Below are 22,504 nucleotides of genomic sequence, written 5' to 3' on the forward strand. Positions count from 1 at the left end.
CCCATGTTTTCTGTTTTTGGGACAAGGTTTTTATGAAGTAAAACTTCTCAGCTGATAACCTTGTAATTATTTTTATCTGCCATGATTAAGCAGCTTTATCAGGGAGAGTGACAGTTTGACATTGGCATCAACCCCCCTTTTCCCATTTTGTACATGGAGTTGGAGTATCACAATAACAGTGACCATCCATTGGGGCCAGATGGCTAGCCCTGCCTAACCAGGATAATAAGACATCTTGCCGAATAGCTTAAAGAAATGCACTTAATGCCAAGATGAATGAACATTTTGGGTAGAAGCAGTAACCTTTATCTAATGCCGCTTTTCCATTTTATATTTTAGTTAGCTTACAGTTAATATGTAGTAAGTAGGGGGCATATGTAAATAACCAATCAAATTGTAAGCAGTTTCAGGTAAGTTTCATTTTCAGGTAATAACAAGATGAAATTTCTGTCTGTTTGAATGATTTCTGAGCATCAACCAAATCCAAACCAACACCTGAAGACAGCATATTATTATTATTAGTGTTATTATTATTATTCAAATAGGTAATAATAAATATGATTTACCGTGGTATATAATTTTGCTATATTCATGAATTTGTTTGGTAAAAAAGCCAAACTGGTATGGCCCTATGAGTCTAGGTAGATAGTTTACTATGTGTTTATTTGGCATGAAAGCACAACTTTTCTCATCTGAATTTAATTCTTTTATTTATTTTATTGTGGGACTCAAGTTTTAACAAGACTGAAAATTTTGTTTGGATTCCAGCTAGGGGAGGGGGGAAAATCAGATCTTTAAATTTAGTGTACAGTTATCAGAGAGCAAGTCCGTTCTTGGGGACGTATTTTTGTGAGATATTATAGTGCAATGTATTATATCCAGGTTAATTTGAAAATAATCTCACCGAAGTCTGTACACTAATTGTTAAGGAGAATCTCTTTGTCTTGATCATTGCCTGTGTTATGTTAGTGAATATGAAAATAATTAATGAATAGTTATTAGGTTTTAGCTAATCCATATATGTTTGTCTTGTATGATCAGTACAGTTTGTAAAGCTTTTGTTTGTTCTTTAGCAAAACGGGTGAAGTACGATTTTTTTGCAAAAGTGACTGCCAGTAATGTAAGTATGAACTTTTCTGTATTAGCTGTTTCATTCCTGAGGTGTGTTTGTTGTTGTTTTAAGCTAAATATGTTTGTAGTATAGTATTTAATTGACAGCAGTACGTGAGTAATTTTGTTTTTCTAATAATTCATATTAAACCTTATTTTTGTCAGCAGTTGTTGCTTTTAAAGACTGTATCTAAGAAGCCATGCAGAATTTAAAAGTTATCCACCTTTGGAAAATATATCAGATTGTTTATAATATTCTTTCAATATTGTGTGATCTTAAGCTATATTTCTTCTGACTTTTGTAAGAATATGATATTATTTATTCTAATTGCATACTAGTGGGATGATAATGTGTAAATGTATTCACTAAAGTCACATAATTAGTAACAATCTTGAGTTTAGTATCATTTTGTTGAATTAAAGAGCACAGACATTTCTTGACAAATGTATAACCGATTTTGGAGTATTTGTACGTTTTAAATATAAATGAGTATAATTTGGTAGTGAAATGGATTTGTTTCACAGTGCAACTGTTAATCCATATGATATTTTTTCTTTACCAAATTAGTCAATAATCAGCACATTTTGCTCAAAGTTTCCCCTGTGTCTGGCTTTAGTCCCTCTGAGTTTAGAATAGAATCCATATATTTCAGACTTGCCAGTCTTGTTTTGCAGGTGATGTTAAGTCTCTTGTTAAGTTTTTATTATGTCTAATTCCACACTGACAGATATGGTTACAACACGTTCTAAGTTTCAGTTACTTTTGCAAATGTACTATGAATCACCCCTGGTGCAACTGAGATAACAAAGTTTTCAAGAATTTATATTTTCCTAAAAGCATATTAAATATACATAATTTAATGAGCCATGTAGATATAGAGGAATACATTCCTTACTATGACAAAGGTGAACAGTGTTTAGTTAGTGGCTTGGGCATGTGTTGGAGCTGGCATGATGAGTTTGGGCATGCCTGTCAAGGGGAAGTGGTGGTGGTGGGGGCAGTTCAGGTTGTTAGATGCCACAGTACCAATGGAAGGGAGGTGACAATGCTAGCAGTAATGCTGAGGCATACATTCTGCTCACCAAGCAATGAACATATTGGTCTTCATTTTGGGTACATGGAAGCATGCACTCACTTTCACATAGGGTGGGCATAGTGTTCCTCACAGCAGTGCAAGTCAAATGTCTTCTGCCTCAAGGAGAGTCTAGAACCATAACAGAAGTACACTTTTTGCTGGAATGCCAACGATGGGACAGACCACCACTGTGAATATCCGAATGGTGGCCCCTCGGGGCAGCTGTCACTTCCATGTTGGAGATAACCAGGTAAAAGGGAACAAATTGGCAGACATTCAGGTCAACCCCGATGGGGCAGGCTTGTTGGTAATTTGCCAGCGAAGACAGAAAGCGTACAGAAAAAAATGAGTTCAACTTGGATCTTTCTTCTTCTAGCTTTATCGGCCAGAATCCCTGGTTTGCATCCATATAGAAAATAAATTGACAGTTGGCATATTTGAGACTACTTCCTCTCCTTTAATAATGTTATTTAGTTCCGGAAGATCAATACATGCAGAATTCTCTTCCTGCTCCACAACAGTAACAATAATGTTCACCCATTCTACGGATCGTTCTTTTTTCTAAATGATAGCCAAGCTTTCCATTGACTTCATTATCTGCTTTGCTCTACTTCTAAGAGTTACTGGTACTTTCACTGAAGTATTATTTGTTAATACAGCGTGTAGAATTATTTAAATGTGATACTGTTATGGTAAACTACCCAAGCCTACAAATAAATCATCCCATTTATGCAAGATATCTTTGCTGCAACTTTGTGCAGTAATGGTGATCACGCTGGAACCCTAGTTTTTGTCACTGGATAGTTGATTGGCACTCAGAACATTAAATCCAAAAGATCACTGACATTCTGTTATGGTAGGCAGACTCAGAGAAGAGTGAGAAGATGAGTGCTGCATTTTCCACACTTTATGCCTCTTCTCCAAATTTATACAGTCTCAGAGTTGGTGTATATATAGTTTGGGGATATATGGCTTTCTCCTTGATGGAAGGGTGCTCTCCTCTGCAGAACGTTTTTTGTGTGGTGTGTGTGTGTGTGTGTGTGTGTGTGTGTGTGTGTGTGTGTGTGTGTGTGTGTGTGTGTGTGTGTGTGTGTGTGTGTGTGTGTGTGTGTTTTGCAATTTTGGATAATTACTCTTTTGACTAGCAACCTCCCAGGATTTGAGATGCTTTGGGATTGAATAATTGAGTGTTGATTAACCAAGATGCAGTTGTTCCTAATGCACTTGGATGACTCTGTGACTGCTAAACATCTAGTTTGTGCTTTCACACTATGAAATATTTCACCTTACCCAACTTCTCACAAGCAAAATGATCCAAAGTATTAGTTGACCTATTAGGTAATTTATGTACATTCATAGGTTCATAGGTATTTAATAGGCTGTTGATCTGTGAGAATCTTAGGAAGCCAAACATTATATTCCTCACTAGTTTTTTTACCCTGTGTATTTTGTGTACGAATAACCTAGATGCAGGCAGAACAATAATATGTTGGGGCATTTACTTGTTATCCCTATCCATAAGGGACATAAGGTATTAAACTGGTGGTGAATTTATAGTTTATGTGGAATAGAAGGTGGTTCCTTAGAAGCAGTATTCTCTAGGATACATACCTGACCTCCCAACATGTCCTATTGTATTGCAAAAGAGATTGCCATTCCCTTAAACCGGTGATAATGCTACCATTGGACTTACAAATTTGTAATAGATCTGAGAGGATAGGGTCTATTGAGACTGTGTACACAAGACAGATGTTGCCTCTTAGTAGCCTGTATGATACCAAGAAGAAGGAGAAGGAAAAGGCTTTGAGATGATCTGCATAGTTTTTTATTTAGGCCCTTGATTTTTTTTAAAAAGAAAGCATTGTGGTCATTACACTTGTGACAAGTGTTTGGACAGGTACATACCGAAAGGGCAATTATGTTCAATGATTGGCCTAATGAGAACTGAGTATGGTGGAATGATTACATTCCTGGAGCTGGATGTCATACATTTTGATATAAGCTGTGCAATTAAAAAGGACGTCCTTACAATAGTGAATATGTGGTGATCAAAGGACAGTTCTTTAGTTGACATAGGTTCCCAGATCTCTGACTAGAGATTATCTTTCGGGTGTGTTGTCAATGTGATTGTTTTTTACTGTTTATTTAATATTTGTTTACCTGGAAAGTCTGACTTGAAACGAGACAATTTTCAGCAGAGGCCCAGGGAGAAACGCTGCAGACACATTTCTTTGGAAATCATGCTTGCCAAAGGATACTGTTGTACATTTCTTGGCATTTAGTTTTAGCCCATTGTTTTGACATCAGCTATTTGTTTGGAAAAGGTCCTCTTGGAGGATGCTGATTTTCTCTGGGGAGTTTATAATGGCACCAAATTTACAGTCATCTGCAAACTTGGTCAGCCATAAATCATTTCCTTTGACCTCCGAGAAGTAAATGTCAAAGAGGAGTGGCCCAAGGATTGAACCCTTGGGTACACCTCTAGTGACAGGTCTTTTGGAGTAGATAGGGCTGCCTAATCTAATTTCCTGGGTTCTATTTGTGAGTCAGTTTTCTATCCAATGAGTTACATAGGGATTTACATTTATCTGGGAGAGTTTATCTACTATACCTGAGTGTGGGATGGTGTTGAATGCCTTGCGAGGTCTAGATATGTGGCATGTACTGATTTACTCTCTTCCATTGCTTCATTAGCCTTCTCAAAGAAGTCTACCAGGTTACGTAGGCAGGATTTGCCTTTGAGAGTTTGTAGGCTGTCTAAGTCCTTGTTTATTAATTCCGTAATGATTCTTTCCTTAGCCTTAAAGATGAGGTTGGCCCGGTTTATGGGTGTATAATTACTTGGGTCTGTTGATGCCCTATCTTTATGTGAGAAATTGACAGTTGCTGTCCTCCATTCATCTGATACAAAGCCAATTTGGATATTGATACTGAATAGCCTCTGTAGGGGGTTTGATAAATCTGGTTTCAGGCTGACCAACAGACAGACCAGTATGTTAACCAGCTTCATGTAAATACTGTTCTTGACCTTTGATAGTGCCTGTAAAACATGTTCTTGACAGATCTGGAAAAGTGTAGATGTGTTTATATGATCTGGAACTATAGGGAGTTTAGAAGGGTAAAATTTGAGCTAAATATATCCACTGGTGGATTGGCTGCTCCCTCTGGGTCAGAGTATGTGATATCCTTCAGTGTTAGCTGTGTGTAGTGTTAGTCTTTGTTTCTGAGGTTTGTAACACAGTTGAAGGCTTTGTTATTATTCTATGCCTGGGTAGCTATTTTCACCTCATATCTGGCTTTGGTTGATTTGATCAGGGCCTAGAGTTCCCTGTTAAGTTTAGCAAGAGCATGGCATGTTTTTTTTTTTCTTTTATTATAGAGTCTGTTTATATTTGGGTTCTACCACAGGGGTTAATTCTTAAACTGGATATTGTATTAACTTTGACGGGGGCAGATGCATCTATCCAGCTATTTACATGTGCATATAATTTGGTGGCAAAGGATTCTGCATAAACATTTGGGATATCAGGTTGGGAGGGAGTTTGAATTTAGTCTGGTCATCATTCAGTTTTAATAGATTAGCCTTAACATAATATCCAAATACCATGCAATTGTTAGATGCTTCTGGCTTCATTGTTATGGTTAATGTACCAACTAACATGGCACTACCAAATAAACCAACTCTTTCATGGGAGTAGATCTTGGTGCTGCTTGTTCCTCCAGTTTGTGATTGTGATTATGGTAAATATGACTAATTTTTGCTCCAGTATGGGTCAGGAGGAAGTGACAGCTGGTGAGGAGCAAAGATATCCCATATTGATAAAGACCAAGTCTGGAATTTTATCACCCCTGGTTGGGGTGCGGACTAACTGGTCCAGAGAGTTTGTATTGATGAAGTCCAGAAATGTATGGGCATACATGTTTTTGAAAGTACGAGTCGCCCAGTTAATGGAGGGGTGGTTGTAGTATCCTAGGAGAATAGTGTTTGGCTTAATGCTCAGGGACTCCATACTAGTTAGGAGGTGTGGGCTGAGGAGGACATAGAGGGGTTCCTGTAGTTAGCTATGATATGATAAAGAGGTTTTGTTAATAGAAAGTTGGACATTGAGGAGTTCCATGTCATTATCTTGTCCAACAAAGCTGAAGGTGAATTTTTTAAGAATATGGAGACACTGCAACATTTAGTGCCTTATTAGTAGGCATTATTCTTGAACCAGGTCTCCACAACAGTGCAAATATCTATATTTTCCAGGGTAAGGAGTGCTGGTAAGGAGTAAAGATTTTTTTGTTCAGGCTCCTACCATTGAGCAACAATACCTTTATGTTATCCAGGTTCTTTTTGCTATGTTGGAAGCTTGGATGACTGACATTGCCTAAAAAAGTCACGAATGAGGTGGACAAGGATTTAGTCAATCTCTGAAAGCCTTGGGAGGATAGGTACAAGCCATCCCTGGCAGGCAAAGTAGTAAGAACTGTCTACCATCTTCTCCCAAGCAGATGTATATTGTACTTCCTTTGAATGACCCTAGATGGTAAGCCACATACCTGTTAACCTCTTAGAGCAAGAAATCTGGACAAAACCATAAATAAAAGTGGGACAAAGTCACAAAAATATGGACAAGTTTTAAATATTGCTCTTGCAAACTTAGAAAGTTAATAGAATAACAGGTTTTGCATTATCATTAATTTTCTGAAGGGTATAAAGTCTGAAACTCAAATGTTTGTCATTATTATCTAACTGCAGTCTTTTAACGATTTGCCACTGTTTTGCCAGAAAACCACAAATTTATGAAAAACAGACCAAAAATATGAGGCAAAAATCTGGACATTCTATGAAAATCTGTACAGTTTAGAGGTATGAATCATGTACAGGATTCCATCATGTAATTGGTCTATTCTAAAACACCTCCCTTTAGAGGAAGCAGTAGCATAGTTTAACAACAAATTCCTTGAGATCCTTGCTTTGCATGCACCTGTTCGTTCAAAGAGAACTAAGGCAAAACCTGCACCATGGCTTTCTAAAGAGTCTAAACTCAAAATTACCCTTAGAAACAAAGCATGGGCTTTATGGCGTTCTTCTAAAGACCCTCAAGATCACATTAAATACAGGCAATCCAGGAACGAAACCAAAAAAAATAAATTTTACAAGACAAAAAACAATACTACTGTAATTTACAGACAATAAATCAAAATAACCCTCAGAAGTTTTGGACAGGTTTAAATAATCTACTACATCCTGGGCAAACTTCAACCCCAATCCCTGCTGCTACTATTGATAAAACCCCTGAAGATGTTTCTGACAGTTTTAACCAATTCTTTACTGAGACAATTCAAGCCCTAGCTTGCCAACTACCTCAAAGCTCCCCCGGTCCTGAAAATAGCACCCCTAGAAACCTACTCGCGTTCAGCTTCCAACCAGTCGCCACTTCACTTATCCATACCTTGATCAAAAAATTAAAACCCACTACATTTTCTACTGATCAACTCCCTGCCGAGTACTTACAAAAATCAGTTGATGCTATTGCTTACCCCGTCTCAATACTAATCAATCGAACCATAGTAGAAGCTAAAATTCCCACCATCTGGAAAATATCCTATGTAATCCCACTTCACAAAGGAGGCAGCTCTACTGAATTCTCCAATTATAGGCCAATAGCTATACTCTCTCCACTTGCAAAGATTATGGAGAAATGTATTCATAGACAACTCATGCACCACCTAATCCAGAATCACCTTATGGCAGATACTCAGCATGGCTTCCATCCTCATCACAGCACTACTTCAGCCCTCCTAGCCTTTACCAACACCATAAACCATAATCGCAACAATAATTATATATCTTCAGCCCTCTTCTTGGATCTTTCCAAGGCATTCAATATGGTTGATCACCAACTTTTAATCCACATCCTGCAAACATTCTGTCTAGATACTAGAGCCCTTCAGTGGTTTCAGTCCTACCTGAATGGTCGACAGCAGGCTGTCCTCTGGCAGAACAAACTCTCTAACCTTCTACCTAACACCCTTGGAGTACCACAAGGCTCTATACTAGGGCCCTTGCTGTTCTCCATCTTCATTAACGACCTTTATACTGTCATCCCAAAAGTCAGCTGTATCCAATATGCTGATGACTCTACTCTGATTTGCTCAGCCACATCTCCAGTAGAGTTATGGTCAGCTACCCAGACCACCTTTAATACAATAGAAAACTGGCTTTCTGAACATCGTCTGATCCTAAATCCCAAAAAAATTAAAATGCTGTTATTTTCACCAACACATAGGTCTACCACTTTCACCTTTACCATAAAATCAAATAATGGCACAGTAATCTCCCCTGACCCCTCTACAAAACTATTAGGTGTCATCATAGACAATAATCTAAAATTGGACCTACATGTTAACCAAACTATCAAAACCATCAATAAAAAACTAGGGTCACTTTACAGAATAGAAGCCTTCCTAACCCCTCCAGCTAAAATTGCCATAGCTCGCTCTCACCTTCTTTCAACCCTTCTGTATGCATCCTCTCTACTCTTGAATTTAAACAAGACTGTCCTTAACAAACTCTCAATTTGCTACAAAAACATTGCCAGGTTTGCCACTGGGCTGCCTTTTAGGACACATCATTGCATCAGTCTAAATCAGCTTGCGTGGCTTGAACTACCCAGCCTAATCCAGTATAACCAACTGATTATGGCCTATAAAATCCTCTATAATCCGGACAATACTCCTGCACTTAAAAGTATTATCACCCCCTATAACAATCCTAGACTGCTTCGATCCTCTAACAAACTACTAATTCAGACTAGCAAAATTAATAACACAGCAGGTGATTCTCTCTTTGCAAACTCTGTAAGTAGATCCTGGAACTCTCTTCCAGCTGATATTACCTTACTTTCCACCTTAGGTCAATTTAAAACATATAAAGATAATAGCTGAATATGTAATTCCTTTCTGCTGAAACAAACTAACAAACAAGCAAAAAAAAAAAATTAAACCCAGCATGTGGAATGTGTTTGATTTGGATCTGTCACTCTTCACAGGCAGGAAAGTAGCAGGTCATAAAATGCATGGAATTCGCTTTTCAAGTGTAAAATAGAATGTCTTGCTGTCCTGAGTTAGGAAACCAAAAGTCCCAAAATTGCAATTAAAGTATTCTTCAAAGAGGCATCTGCCCAAAGCTGAGAACATAGTCTTTAGTATGCAGAGTCATATGTTTGTGTAGGCTAAAGAAACATTTTTTCTCTATGTGAAAAGGTACTGATGTAATTTGATTTAATTTCTGCTGCTTTTAGTGGGAAAGAAATGATGGACTTAAATAGCTATATTTGGAGGTGAAACCAGAGTAAGTTAGCCTTGGTTCCATTACTGTAGTAAGCACATCTATATATGTAGCACTGAAATCGGCATCTGCCTAATTAATAACTTAATACTTTAGTACATTTAGAGTTAGTACATATTTAACACAGAGTCAGGTTGTTAAGCTATTAGTCATGTGTTCCTTTATGTATTTTGTATATACAACTGATTTTTTTCACTTCTGTGTGCAAATTATTTATCACTGCATATTTAACATCTATTAAGCCCTGTGTTGACTTCTTTATTGTTTAAGTAGAGTTTTTACTTATCCACTCGTAAGATATTGTAACAGGGTATGTATTTATACATTCTTACTTGTTATCTGAAGGGTGAGTATTATTTAGCACTGTAGGCAGATAAACTGTGGCATCCATATTCATTGCCAGATTGCTTGAACATATTACCAGTGAGGTATTATTTTATAATTAATTTTTGGCTAAATTAAGATTGGTAGTAACTGATTTTGGGACTGTACCCCAATATTCTAGAGTGGCTGCAGTAATGCCTTACCAGGAAAAAATCTGTGGGAAAGTGTAGACTTCTGCCACCTTTCCTTGTGAATTGTATGGAAGACACTATGGTTTACAGAGAGAGCAGTAATAAAGGTGTCTGGGGTGCTAGGGTAAAGACTCAGCTTTGTAAGTTGTCAGTCTGTTCTCCTAGTCTGACTGTGATTGTAGAAGGCCCATGCCTGGGACATCAGTACATATTCCTTTTACACTCTTGTGGCCAGGTTACATTTGGTGATTTTTTTATTGAGTCAGATATTTGTGTATTTTTTCTTTAATTTAACCTGTTGGGGACTATTCAGAGACAACTGTCCTGGTTATGGTAGCAATCAGATCTGTTTGGGCCAGTGGAAAGAGTCCAAGGACCCCTATCTCCTCACATCCTGTTGTGATACACTGGTTGGCAGTTGTGGTTTCAAATCCCATCTCTGCCCAACAGACTGTCACATATTAGTGGCAGTGGTTCATCGATTGCAATTGGTTGGGAGTGATGGCATTTAAATCCCTTCTGGTTCCAGCCTGGTCCTCCATAACTGGTAGGCAGTGATGGGTCCCCCCCCCCCACCAGGTGCCAGCCTGGTCTTTCACAAGTATTATTAAAAAAAGCAAACATTTGTCCTGATTTACATGCTGTAGGAACATTGAAGACAGTAATTTAAACACAACTATCATCAACCACAGTTTCTTTTACAGTACACAGTTTAAAAATGTTTATAATATGCCCTTTATACCATCAAAGACGGGCTAGAATAGCCAACATTGGAGGAGGAACCTACCCACAACTGAGTTACTTCAGACCTAAGCAAAAAAAATGAAGTCTTTCATAGCTAATATTATCTCACTTCATATTTCGATTAATGTATTGTGCACATTTTTAAGTTTAGCAAAATCATATTTTATATATTATATGTAAATAAACAGATCTGCAATACAGCTAAATGTAACATTTCAAGGATCACAACTAGGCAGCTTTCATTGCATAGTTAACATCCCAGCTTAATAATACATAATTAACTTAACAGCTGACAGTAATTATCAGCAGTAGTCCAGATAAAGTAGGATTACTATTTGTACTTATTTGAGATCTGTTGAACTTTGAAATGTTGTATTTGTAAATAAAAAAAAAAGGTTTTCCAGACTCAAAGATGATTAAACAACTATCAGTGACAAATAAGTTTTCAAGAGCAATAAAATGTGGTACTAGAGATGACCCATAATTTATTTCAGTTTGATAACTGGGCAAATGGACTGGCCATCTGACCCTTTCCGGCTTTTATCTTGCACCATGGTACAAGACACAAATAGCAAATAATGCACAGAGTAAAGAATACACAGAGTTGCACATAGTACAGTAACAAAGCAGAGACAATACATTTGTATGTTATTTACAGTTATAAATGTAAGAGATATTATTTACACTATCTACAGCAAAGGAAGGCATTCAGTCAGGTTATTTGTTAAAAGTATGTTGTTACAAGAAAGATATGACTACAGCATGAGCTGCAAGAACTAGCCATTGTAATGGAAGTAAGAACATTTGGCGTCCTTAAACAGTTTTCTTTTAGTTTGACCAACTGACCTTTGGAACTACCGACCAATAAGCCTGACCAGTCTGATCTATAAGGCTATGGAGTGAATCATTATGGAACTTGTTAATGGAGAGATTGGGAATGTCCAGTCGCTGGACCCCACACAGTTTGGCTTCGTCAAGGGCAGATCTTGCCTCCTGAACCTGGTGGATTTCTTTGAGACAGTTACTCAGGCTATAGATAAGGGAAAGGAGGTACACATGGCTTACCTTGACCTTGCTAAAGCATTTGACACCATTCCCCATTCAGGTATTACCAATAAGCTCACCAGCCTGGGCATAAACCCTTATGTCACAAGATGAATCGCAAACTGGCTCTCAGACAGATCCCATAAAGTAAGAGTAGCGGGATCTATGTCCAAATCTAGACCAGTAACGAGTGGTGTGTCTCAAGGCTCTGTCCTGGGGCCCCTCCTGTTTGCCATATACTTCTCAGAAGTACAGGCAAGCACGGAAGGGCTGTGGCTGACTAAGTTTGCGGACGACTGCAAACTGGATGCTATAAAAGAGTCTCCGGCCGACATGGAGATCTTCCAGAAGGGCCTAAATGAGACTGATGTGTGGTGTCAAAGCCATGGTCTCAAGCTAAATGCAAAAAAATGCGTAGTAATCCCCTTTGGAAAAAACAGAGTACCCACAAACTACAACATAGGAGGTAATCCCCTGAAATCTGAAGAAGAAATAAGGGATCTAGGGACCCAAGTAGATAGTCAGCTTTCCTTTGATAACCATGTTGCCAAAGTGGTTAGAAAATCCTTCTATGTGACCCATCTGATCACAAAAGGGTTTGCATCAAGATCTAAGGATGTAATGGTGCCCCTTTACTCTTCCCTCATCAGACCCATTATTGAGTACAATAATTGGAATATACCTGGCTAGACATCTCCAGCAGCTGGAGAGACCACAGAGGTACCTAACCAAGAGGATTACTGGCCTCAAACAGTTGCCCTATGCAACACGATTGAAAAAGCTAAGTCTGTTCTCTGTTGCATACCGCTTTCTCAGAGGCGATCTCTGTCTAACGTACAGAGCCATGTCCAACCCAGAATTGTTGAACATGCTCCATCTTAGCAAAACCAAATCTACTCGAGCTACACGCTCTAGGGATATAAACCTCAACACAACAATGAATAGAACATGCTGGAGGGATAGATTTCCTTCGCAGAGACTTCCCTTACTATGGAATAGGGTCCCGATCTACATAAGACAGAGCCCCTCACTATCACTCTTCAAGAGGAACCTTATGAGTGGATGGGTAACAGAAAGTTCACACCAAGGATCACACCAACAGCACTGCTAGATAGGGGCCAAGGGTACTAGCTGCTAGTACAAGGGTCTAGGGAACTACTAAAGGGGCGGTGAATACCGCACAACGTGGCTGGGCTAATATATGTCTTCGGGCAGATAGCCTAGTACCAACTTATGAACCTATGATTCTAAGTAACTGAAGTGTACCTTGCTCCCTCAGTTTTACAGGTCGCCAATTCCAAACAGCTGGGCTTAGGCTGTGGATAGCTCTTTATACTGTGGAGATTTTAAAACAAGACCCTTCCTGGTTTCTCTAAGTAAGTAGTCAGGCTGCTTAATTTGTAATTTTGTTTCAGTGTGTACAGTGTCGCATTTTAACAGCTTGTTGATTTGACAGCTAAGTAGAAATGTGGCTCTGCCATTTACAGATAGCCAGCTACACTGCTGTGGAGATTGGCAGTGATGAGTTTGGGGTACTGTAAGAAAACATTTGCAGATTTTATTTGTAGTAGTTGTATTTTATGTGGGTTTGAATTGGAATGGAAAGTTACAAGAGGGAACACATATTTGATTTTATGGATAAGTACTTTTTAGAAAAGGCATTATGAGCTGTAGACTTCAAGCGAATGATTTGGGGCATTATTTATTTGTCCAGTGGCATAAATCAGTAAAGCTAGTTTGTAGTTTCTGTTGAAGGGTCAAGATGTTCTTACATGATTCAAGCAGTAAGATATCACCTGTAAAAAGGACCACTTTGAGGTGGGGCATGACAGTGGATATACCATTGACAAACAAGGAAAATAACCGAGGTCCAAGGGTAGATCTTTTTGGACTTCTATGTTAATGGTGCTTTCAGTCAAAAAGGAACTTCTTAGCTGTATTTGGAATGCTCTGTTTTGTATGTAGCTTTGAAACCATCTTAATACTGCATTAAATTGATAAAACAGAAGTGTAGTTGAAAGAGTCTTGGCATTAAATGTTTAAGACAAAGTCAGTGACCAACGGCTGTAACTTGGAACAGGTTCCAGTGCATGAAACAGTTTAGGCTTGTCTTTCTCTGTTTTAACCCCTTGCAGCAGTTTAGTGAACTCCTTCATTTGCTTTGAGCTGCCAAATACTGCCTTGGTTACTCTAATAGATTTGCTTGCTCTTTTACTATTTCATTTGAGCAATTTCCATACATCGCACTTTTATCCCTTTGTACCACCCTAATGACTTCCTTTATTTGTGCACTATATCTTTCCTGTTTGCACAGTCACATTAAAATTTTGTAAAAACATTCAGTCTTTTGTCAGCATACATTTTGATATCATAGAGGTCTACCTCTGTGAAACTGGTAGGGCAGGTGTCAGCCCTCTCCCAGGTGCATGTTTTCCCTTCTTCTCTTACTTTCTCTCTGCTTTGTAGAGATAATGGTGAGCTCCTAGACAGAGCCCTAGTTTAAACCACAGTGCTAGGATGGGGTCACAGCTGCCCTACTGAGTTTGCATAGACAGACTTCTACTGTCAGATCTGTGGTAACTACATGTAACTTTTATTTTTCATATTTTAAATGCATACTTTTTATGTGCTGCTTGCTTAGTGGGATGCTTTGTTTGTTGTACTTTCCCAAACTGTTTTTTGGTTTGGATAACCTCAAACGTCTTTTACATTGTGGTAACTTTGATTTTTACCTTCATGCATGTATGCCTTAGGCTGTCAGTTTTTCTTATCTACACTTTGTTTCAGCATTTTCCCCATCATTGACATAACATGTTCACATCATAAGCTTATCTGTTTTGTTCCTCTTGGTTCATGCAGCCCAGTTCCACCACAACCCAGGACTGTATATTTGAAATTGTGTACCCAAATTCTGTATTTACATTTTCATCTCCATTGAACAGTAATGAGTATTATCTGCACATGCATCCATATTACAGCCATCATCATTCCCATGCCTTAAATATGTATTTCTCTCATGCCCATTGCATATGATAGTTCTTCATTGATAGTTGCACACTTCTCCAAAATATACTGTATGATTTCCTTATTTATAATGCCAGCACATAACTGTCATTTACTGTTGTCCACACCTTTTTCACCACTCCCCCATCGAAAACGCATAATAGGTTCACATCTTAAGTCCACTATTTACAACCCCTTTTGTTTCACATAAACTGATTCTGCAAACATGGCCTGCACAGTCACATTTTGTGTCGTATTTGTGCAGTCATTTTGCATTTGCTGAATTGCCTGTGCACATACTTAGCTCATGCCCTTTGCTCATAATATCCCACCCTTTTCAAGATTTTGTGATTCACAGTGCTTACTGCTGCTGTGTTATCTAATATTATAATACTGTAACAGAAACTTCATGCTTGACCATGCATTAATTGTTTATGCATGCAATTATTTATTTATTTTACTTATTTATTTATATTTGTTTACTGGGGTAGTGCGCTGATCTCAGTGAATCATTTGCAGGTATACCTTGGGTGAATAGGATCACATGGGAAATGAACAAAACATATTTACAGATATATGGATATGCTAAAAAACACACATATTCACAATGCAGGAATATGCTATGGCATTTAGTTCAAGCAGCAGTTACAATGTCAAAAAATGGCTGAAAAATGGAATCATGCTTAGCTGAGCTTTTTAGATAAGATGGTGATATAACGATTGAGATGGCTTATGCTACAGGAAAACCAGCATATCATTATATAGAGAGGTGAGTGCAAATAGTAGCAGGAAAAGATATCATGGATAGAAGATAGACAAATGGATGAGAGGCATTCAGAGGAAAGAGGGGTACAAAGGGGAGGGAAATGTGAGAGATATGAAAAGGGGGGAAGGTAGGAGGAATGAGAGGCAGTAAATGAGGGGATGATGATGAAATAAGGATAAATTAAATATATTAAATAAGGATGAAACAGGGACAAATGGGTTTTAGAGAGCTGCAGGGTTCATGTAATATGACTCGTGTGAGTGTAGTTGCACTTTGTTTGGGTGAAGAGGTGCTTCTTTAGCTGTTGTCTGACGTCCGAGTACTTTTGGACGTCTTTGATTGAGAAAGGAATGGAGTCCCATAGTTAAGGTGCTAGGATGGAGAATGCATGGTAGGTGCAACCAAGTTTAGTTTTTGGAGTTCATAGGTTCATAGGTAGGTACTAGGCTTTTGGCCCTAGGGCCTATATATGCCCAGCCAAAAAGGTACCATGGCTTTTGCCATCCAAGAAAATTATTTTTCTGTGCCCTTGTCGAGCAGAGCCACAGAAGTGATCCCTGGGGTGAATTTCCTATTTCCCATCCAATCATCAAGATTTTTCTTGAAGAGTGCTAATGAGGAGCTCTGTTTGACATAGATAGGTAGTCTGTTCCAGAGTATGGGAAGTCTCTGGGACAGGAATCTATCCCTCCAGCATGTTCTGTTTATTGTGGTGACAAGGTTTAGGTCCCTACAGCATGTAGTTCGGAGGGATTGGGATTTCTTTAAGTGGAGCATGTCCAACAGCTCTGGGTTTGGCATACCTTTGTATGTTAGGCAGAGATCGCCTCTGAGTAGGCGATATGCGACGGAGTAAAGTTGGACTTTTTTGAGACGGTCTGCGTAGGGTATCTGTTTGAGGCTAGTAACCCTCTTTGTGAGGTATTTCTGTGGCCTCTCCAGTTGTTGTAGATGTCTTGTGAGGTACATACCAAAAGGGGCACTGTACTCTACAATGGGTCTAATGAGTGATGAGTAGAGGGGAACAATGACCTCTTTTTTTCTGGATGAGAAACCTTTTGTGATGAGGTGTGCCATGTAGAAGGATTTCCTGACCACTGTGGCAATGTGATTATCAAAGGAGAGACTACTGTCCACCTGTGTCCCAAGGTGTCTTATCATACTTTCGGTGCTAAGTAGACTACCACCTATGTGGTAGTTCATGGGTACAGAGTTTTTACCAAAGGGGATGACAATTCACTTTTTGGCATTGAGCTTCAGGCCATGGCTTTGACACCAGGCATCTGTCTCAGTGAGGCCCTTTTGTAGGATGTCCACATCATTAGGAGTTTTGATTATGGCTCCCGGTTTGCAGTCATCTGCAAACTTCATTAGCCAAAGACCTTCTTTGTTAGCCTGTACTTCAGAGAAGTATATACCAAACAGGAAAGGACCCAGGACTGAACCCTGTGGTACTCCACTTGTCACTGGTCTGAAGTCGGATTTGGAGTCTGCTACTTTCACAGTGTGGGTTCTGTCTGTGAGCCAGTTGGCAACCCATCTTGTATCATAGGGATTTATACCTAGTTTAGTGAGTTTATTTATAATTCCAGAGTGGGGGATGGTATCGAAAGCCTTGGCTAGATCTCGATAGGCTGTGTGAACCACCTTACCCTCATCTATGGCTCTGGTGACTGCTTCAAAGAAGTCTATCAGGTTTAGGAGACATGATCTGCCTTTTACAAACCCGAACTGGGTGGGGTCCAGAGTTTAGAGATTACCAATGTTTTTGTTTATGAGTTACATGATGATACATTCCATGGCCTTGCAGACCAGGCTCGTCAGGCTAATGGGGCGGTAGTTCCCGGGGTCCATAGTGACTCCTCCTTTGTGGAATGGGATAACCGTCGAGGTGCACCATTCAGTGGGCACAAAGACTGAGGTGAGGCTATGATTGAACATGGTACTTAGGTGGGGTACCAGTTCGTTCTGTAGTTCGTGTAGAATGCAGCGTGGGATATTGTCAGGTCCCATGAATGCTGTGTTCTTGGCTTTGGAGAGTATGTTTTTTACCTGTGCAGCCGTGATTACAGGAACTTTGCATTCTTCCAGTATAGAGATGGCCCCTATAGGGGGTGAGAGGAGGGTAAAGTTAGCACTGAACCTATCTGCCAGGAAGCTCATCTTCAGACACCAGTCCTAACTGGATTCTCCTAAAGTTTTCAGCTCACAAAGGCAAACCACTACTGATCGCTACAGCCTATCTACCATCCTGTTTCCTTAAATAAATTCAAATCACTTATCACTAACATCTTTAATAACTATCCCAAAAGTAATAACATGATCACTTTTAGTGGCTTAAATCTTAATCATATTGGTTCTTTTTAATCTGACATGGGTATTTTCCTACCAAAATTAGGTCTCCTTCAACTCCTTCAACCAACAAGACCAAACATCAGGTCCTCCAAGCACTCCACACTCAACCTGATTATTATATTACAAACATATCAAGCTCCATCGTCACCATAAACATTCTCCCACCATCACTAGGTGACCACTGCCCAATCACCTTTACAAATGCCAGCAATCCTATAAAACTATCACCAGTATTACAAGTCTTCAGAAACCAGAGTAGCACAAATATAGACAAACACAGAACCTTCCTCGCAGCCCACAACTGTGACCATATACTGTCCTTACATGACTCTAATACAGCAGCTGTAAGCCTAACCAACTTTCTAATCCAGCTGCAAGACAAATTCTTCCAACTTATCCACAGGCTTTATAGACCCACCAAAACTGAATGGCTGTCCACTGAACTCAATCATCTTTTAACTCTAAGGGATGAAGCATGGCAAAGATGGAAACAGATTCCCACAACTGACAGCTGCTCCTCCTTTATAGTAGTGGATAACCTAGCCATAAAATCCATCAGAAGGCACAAAAAGAAATCTCCAAACAAGAAACAAATTACTTACTCTCTTTCATTCTCCATGTGTCATATATCAGTGCAAAGAGCGTCTATGTCTTCCTCTTACCCGCATATATAATCTGTGTCTCACATAAACCACCATGCCACAGGATTTGGGAAACTGTTCTAATTAAACCGCTCCCAAAGCAAGGCATCCCAAATGATACATCTCACTTCTATCCAGTATCCATCCTCCCAATTCTGGGTAAACTTCTTGAAAGATAGTCTATACCAAACTTTCCCTCTATATCCAGCAGTACCATCTGCTCTCCTCCAAACAAAATGGAGTCTGGCCTGGACAAAGTACTATGACAGCACTTTGGTCCATGACTGATGACATCCCACTAAGCTGTGATAGGGTCGTCCTTGCAGGTATCATATTTATAGACCAAACTAATTGAAATTAATATCAGTCCAGACGCAGATCCCTGGTTTAAAAAGTTTCTGACTAACAGACACTTCAGAGTTAGAATAGGATCCTCCCAATCAGAATCTGCACCTATTACCAAAGGTGTACCACTAGAATCCATTCTTGCCCCCCCTATCCATATTAATTAATAAAATTCCCTTTCACCTCCCTATCTCCCATTTATCCTCTATGCTGATGACATGGTCATTTAACGATCAGGTTAGTCTTCTATCAACATTCATTGCCAGCTACATTCAGACATATATGAGCTCCACCAATTGTTCTTACACCATCAACTTTCTTCTCAATCCCACCAAGACCAGAACTAAGCCTTTCAGAATTTCATGACTAACTAACTTTGACCTGTACAACCGTTCCATAGAGAAACCTCCATCTTCAAATACCTAAGACTATGGCTTGATCAGTCACTAAACTTCCATTTCCACATAGACAAAGTGAGAGCCAAAATACACTTCCTCCTGTTCTGGGCAAAAAGATCTCCCCTTTTCTATCCGAACCAGCCAGAGCAGTCATTGGCAAAAGAGTTCACTTTTCTTAACTTGAATTTTTACTTCTGCCTCCAAAAAAAAACACAATCTGCCAATTCATTACAAACTCGCATGTCTGAGATCTTCACTATATCAACCTAGAAAAAGCCAAATGGTTACCCTTAAAACAAAGATGTCACCTACTTTTAGGATCCCAAATCTACAGACTACTCCATCTCCACACATTTACTCCCCTTCTAGCTAGACATTCTAAAAAATATCCTCACCTGAGACACTACTCAAAAGCTACACAAACTCTCATTACCTCTAGAGCCAAAGTCCACAGCGCTGCTTGTGCAGTCTTGTCTCAGGCTCCTTTTCTTTGGCAAGCTCTCCCCATTGACATTAAGGAAATCAGCACTAATTCCAAATTCAGAATGCAACTCAAAAAGCACTTCTCATCCAAGCCAAATGCTCCTGGTTCAACACAGGACATAGCATATAACTTATCTCCTTTCTGAGTCTCTTTTCTCCTCTCAAGATTCAATGAAGATTAACTCACTTTAGAAACTAATGTATATATTGTACATTACACTCTGCTTGATTGCACGTTGCACTGTGCTTGCTCACTAGAATGTATATATACAGTTTTTGTATGTAATTAGTCAGTCCTACTCTGTTATTGTTTATGTTTCTGTATTTTTTGTTTGTGAAGTATTTTGTATCTCACCCAGGCTGAGCTTGAAATTGGTCAGGATTGATCAGTGAACTACCCCGTTAAACACATATAAATAAATAAGTAAGTAAATAAATAAAGTGGCAGATTTTATTGGAGATGATTTGCAAGGTGACAGCATTTTTCTTTCAGGCTGCAGCTATTATGCATATTATGGGCAATCATAATATTTCCCCCACCTTTCCCTTTGTTGTCATGTACCCCTTTCATCTTACAAGTTCACTTGTCCAGTGTCACTTTACCCATTTATGGCATGATAGTGCTGTCTAGGTGACCACTCGCATAATCAGCTACTATTTTTTTTTCTTTCTCAATCTTCTCTTTCACGTAATCAGGTTTTCATTCTTAACTCCTTTCTCTACTTCCATTATGTTATACAAGTCCTTTTTTCAGCAGTGTACCTTCCATTCATGTTCTTTTGTTTCTTCCGTTCTAATGTTCCCCATTTAGTTCTTCTTTCCTACTTCATCCTATTTTGCACCAATGTTCCTTCTGTGCATTTCTTACTGCTTCTTTGCTCCAGTTTTCTGCTACATTTAGCCCCTTCCATGCATGCTCTTCTGAAATGCTATCAAAGTACCTTTTCCTTCATATGTAATGATGACATGATTGTGCCGTGCAGTACCCTCACGACATGTTATCAGGTCTTGGCCTTTTGGATAGGATCATGTGAGTTGTAAGAATTGAAACGAGTGTAGAATACAGAAATGAACTGGAAGAAACTGGAATAAGGCTAGAATGAATGCCTTTGTCTTTTAATTACCCAGAACTGTGCTGAATAGATGTCAGTCTCTCCTTTATGTGCCAGATCTTCTTGTACCTTTAAGAATAAAAGTTTGCATACACTGTAATTCAGTTGAGAATGTTTTATTATGTAGAGTGGAGGTACATGCCAACAGTATCCTAATCAAATCTTATTGTTTCCAATAAAACTGCTGAGAGGATGCCAACAGTATCCTAATCAAATCGGTACTTGCGTATTATCGCAACCACATTTTCGTGGTTGTGAATCGTGCATCGTTGAATACAGACGAGCGCATGAAACACTGTAAAATGTTCAGACTCCTCATTGCTGGTAAAAAAAAACTGTGGACTACCTTCAGGGACAGCAAAACTTTCCAAATTCCTCTTCTGGTTTGCCGTGCATTACAGACGCACGCTTCAATTGCCATCCATGTTCTCTTATTGATGAATGGAAAATGTGAACCATCACGAACAAGGAAAACGCACACACAGGAAGGAGGTTTTTTGGAAAGCAATACTTTCTTTAAAAAAAATGTAAACATACTGTATGCACAATAACCATTGCGATGCGAAAGGCCAGGGTTAGTAATGCTTGTAAAAAGTCAGGGTTGATGATGTTGATAGGCAACTGTGGGTTCCTGATTACACATAGTAAGAATGGTAAAGAAGACATGTTACTGGCTGATGAAGTGTTTCTTCTTGTCATTTGTAGAATGTGGCTGGTTTTTAATTTGGACCTGAACATATGTTAACAAACTGTTAAAAAAAAAAAAAAAAAAAAGTGAAGTAAAACCATTATTCTTGTGGCTATGCCTTTCTATATGGGGGAAAGTGGTTAGCAATTGCAGACAGTAAGACAGCAGCCCTGACAGTTGTAGCATGTATGCACTTTACTGCCGGCTACATGACATGTTGGTGGCAAAGTGCATACCGAAACAGCAACATTAACTTTATCATTTTTTAATGATAACCCTGCCCAAAACAACCTTCATTGTGCAAGGAAACCCATTGTCTGACACTGTGACACCATTAACTTTTAGATGTAAACATCGGGAAGCAACCGTTATTATCGCAAAAATGTGGTTGCGATAATACGTAAGTACCATCAAATCTTATCGTTTCCAATAAAACTGCTGACAAACTGAAACAGACTGAATTATAATGCCCATAGCTTCTGCACTCAGTAGACTGTCTGTAAATTCTGTACTGAGAATGTCAAATCTTACTGTCTCCAGTAACAGTGCTGATAAACTGAAATAGACTGAATTATAATGTCTGTAGCTTCTGCACTCGTTATACTTGGAATTATTTCTTTTCGCCTGAATAATATAATTAATATTCTGGAATGCTGGATATTTGACCTGACTTCTGCTGTCACTCTTGAGTGTCTGTCCCAAATTTCTGTGGAATGCATTGCAACGACTTTATGCTTATCCGTCCGAACGGACTAACTAACTCACTGTGTCTGAAGTATTTCCTAATAATACAAAAACTCTGTAAATCTCTACATGCCTCTTTAACCGTGGTTCGGAAGACTGTTTCTACTTAATGTACTGCACATTCTGTTTGCACATTTTATT

At 38.9% G+C, this 22,504-nt stretch overlaps 1 protein-coding gene across 2 annotated transcripts in view; it reads left to right on the top strand.

The window, feature by feature from the left end:
* SLC29A1 (solute carrier family 29 member 1 (Augustine blood group)) overlaps positions 1-22,504 on the top strand; it is a 1,418,904-nt gene that overhangs the window by 215,469 nt on the left and 1,180,931 nt on the right. For both annotated transcript variants that reach the window (XM_044060805.1, XM_044060813.1), the window contains one exon: positions 1,074-1,120. The gene's annotated coding sequence lies outside the window, so the exon portion shown is untranslated. The remainder of the gene's footprint in view (positions 1-1,073; positions 1,121-22,504) is intronic.

Source organism: Protopterus annectens, chromosome 1.part0 (assembly GCF_019279795.1).
Source record: "Protopterus annectens isolate FY-2018-M chromosome 1.part0, PAN1.0, whole genome shotgun sequence".
NCBI classification, from domain to species: domain Eukaryota; kingdom Metazoa; phylum Chordata; order Ceratodontiformes; family Protopteridae; genus Protopterus; species Protopterus annectens.